The sequence below is a fragment of the Otolemur garnettii genome, unplaced genomic scaffold (genome assembly GCF_000181295.1).
Source record: "Otolemur garnettii isolate 467f Iridium unplaced genomic scaffold, OtoGar3 scaffold00078, whole genome shotgun sequence".
NCBI lineage: Eukaryota > Metazoa > Chordata > Mammalia > Primates > Galagidae > Otolemur > Otolemur garnettii.
The window spans coordinates 1,457,834-1,460,972 of record NW_003852473.1 but is presented as its reverse complement, the minus strand read 5'-3'; positions in this window follow the sequence as shown (position 1 = coordinate 1,460,972).

Below are 3,139 nucleotides of genomic sequence, written 5' to 3'. Positions count from 1 at the left end.
CCTGCCACAACGCCCAGCTATTTTTTTGTTTGTTTGTTTGCAGTTGTCATTGTTGTTTGGTGGGCCCACACTAGACTCGAACTCTCCACCTTAGGTGTATGTGGCTGGCTCCTTAGCCCCTTGAGCCACAGGCACTGAGCCAGTCCCACTTTTTAATACCATCACAATGGCAATTAGATTTCACATGAGTTTTGAAGGGGACATCCAAACCACAGCAACGGTTCTGCCACTTACAAGCTGTGTATCCCTGAACAGCTTCCTGTTACTAAATTTCTTCATCTGCCTGATCCATAGTAATTTCTTAGAAAGTATTAGTTATCATTCCTTCTGCAGGAATTATAGTTAATTCATATTCTTTGAGATTCCCAGCCATCTTATGTTATTGAAGACATCTTTAAAAACAGGATAGTTGTGTACTGTGATAATATTGATTAGCACAGAGGCACACCTCTAACAAGTGATTCTATACAATCTCTGGTGTTCACTTGTTTTCAAATGATTGGAATTCTCTTCCAACACATTTTCCCAGAAACTGACCAAATTTCCTATCTGCCATTGAAATCTGCTTTTCTCCACACTTGGGTTTGTCTCCAGATAATTTGTCTGTCTTCAGATAATTTAACATTTTATGTTCACTTCATGTAGAAGCTGAAAACTTTGGGAGTTTTCAAATGAGATTGTTAATCAGAGAGCCTCCACATACCAGATATAGAGAGTCCAGAACAGGGATTTTGTATGCTTGTTTATATGATGGAAAGAGTGTCTTAATCCCCACTGCCCACCCCATGTGCAGCCTAAACCAACCAACAAATCAAACAAACAACAACAACAACAACAACAAAACATTGTCATTTTGCCAAGCTAGTAGGGGAACATTTTCCCAATTCACACAAAGGCATCCTATGAGCTAATTGACTAGTTCAACTAAAAGTAGAAGAACCATGTAAGTGTAAAATATGTAAGAGAATGTATTTTTTAAAATACTCAAAAGATAGCTATGAAGTCTTCTTAAATAGCAAATATCTGAATTATTATAGTTCCCAAATGTTCTTACGTCCTCCAGAATCTATCAGAAATATTGTATATTCTAGGTAATGGAATTACAGAATTTTAAACATATAGAATCCTAAGGATGATGCAGACCCACTGCTACAGTTTGAATGTGCCCCCCAAAGTTCGTGTGCTTAGAACCTAAACCCACTTCCTCATGAATGGATTAATGTGTTAACCAGGGCTCTGCTCTCCTGCATGATTCATATCACTATCACAGAGTGAGTTTGCTATCAGAGGAGCGGCTTTGCCATAAACTGGAGCTCCCTCTGGGTCTCTGGTTCTTACCCTTCCATTGCGTGATGCCCTCTTCATGTTACAACACAGCAAGAAGGCCCTGGCCAGGCACCTGTGCCATGCACCTAGACTTCCCAGCCTCCAGAACCATGAGCTCAATAAACTTGTTTACTTTATAACTTGTGGGATATTATAGTGGTGTTCTGTTATAGCAACTGAAAACACACTATGAGAGAAAGTCTTCATTTTACAAAAGAATGCTTTACCCCAATAGAACTTACTTGCTTAAAGGGATTGAATAGGATTGGACACATCTGGTAGCTGAACCCCAGATGGTCTGCCCACCCCCAACAACAGCAATAACAATGGATGGGTGCATAACTCTGAACATTTTTTCACAGGCTTTCCTTTTTTTTTTTTTTGAGACAAGAGTCTCACTTTATTGCCCTTGGTAGACTGTTGTGGCATCCCAACTCACAGCAACCTCCAGCTCTTGGGCTTAGGTGATTCTCCTGTCTCAGCCTCCTGAGTAGCTGAAACTACAGGCACCCACCACAGCGCCCAGCTATTTTTTTGTTGCAATTTGGCCAGGGCCAGGTTCGAACCTGCCACCCTCGTATATGGGGCCAGCGCCCTACCCACTGAGCCACAGGTGCTGCCCCACAGGCTCTCTCTTTAACGTTCGTTGTCTGTACTGCTCCTCTCTGTTGTAAGCCAGCCTCTGTCATTCCCAGCCAAGGCCCTTACTTCCTCCAGGAGGAGCCTGGGTAACAGTTCAGAGCTGCTCAGCTCTTACCTTGTAGCACACACATCCCACCCACTACACGATACTGACATCAAGTACAGAAGGGTTTGTGTTTCTTGTTGATGTCTACACTAAGATAGTGCATAAAACAGCAAGAGTAATTACTACATAAAAATACTCGCTAAACCTAAACTGCTCAAAATCCCACACATTTGACACTGGCCTTTCCTTGTCCGTGACATTTGTATCCTGGTCAGTCAATCTCTACCTGATTTTCAGATACAGCACAGGTATCTGCTAGAATAATGGGGGGCACAATGCAAACTGGTTTCAAACTAAAGCTGTAAATCTTGTTGAAAATGTCAGAATGCCATGAGTTCTGTGGATGAAAAATTTGTCCTGAGAAATAATATAGCTTACCTTCCTCCTCTTCTTCAATTTCCTTTTCTTTTTTTAAAAAATTTCTTATAGCATAACTATCTTCCTCTATTTTCAAGGATAACCAAAGTCGTTGATAATGAGGGTCTGGCAAAGTTAAACTTCTTAAGTATAGAAAAAAAAAAGATTTTTTAAAAGGCTCCTGATGAAGGGCTCACCTACACCTTAGACTTTACCTAACAAACACAAACGATGTAACCTCATATTAACCTAAAATAAAAAACAATAAAATAAAACAAAGTGAAAATAATGGTTTAAGTAATCCATTGATGAACCATCTTTTTGATCATGCTATAAGTACCAAATATATTTTGTTCAATTAATTGCTTTAAAACAAAATCAGCTTGATTCAAAAACCTAGTGCATAGCTTCAACTACATCCTAAATTTTGCTCGACCTAAGATAAAATAAATTTACTTTTATAATTTACTTTTTTCTTAAACTTCCTTCTACCACCTTGTCTAAGGTGTAAGTCTGGTTATTTGGAAGATTAAGTTTGAAATTTTTACTAATCATTTACTGTGAAATTATGGTTCCCGATTTCAGTGACCTCTTTGGCACCTCTTCAGAGAGGGAAGATAGGCACAAAAAGCAAAGCATAGAAGGTGGAAGGACATGAGTCCGTGGAGTAAATGCCAGTGTAAGTCACCTCCTGAGGGGTGGGTGGCA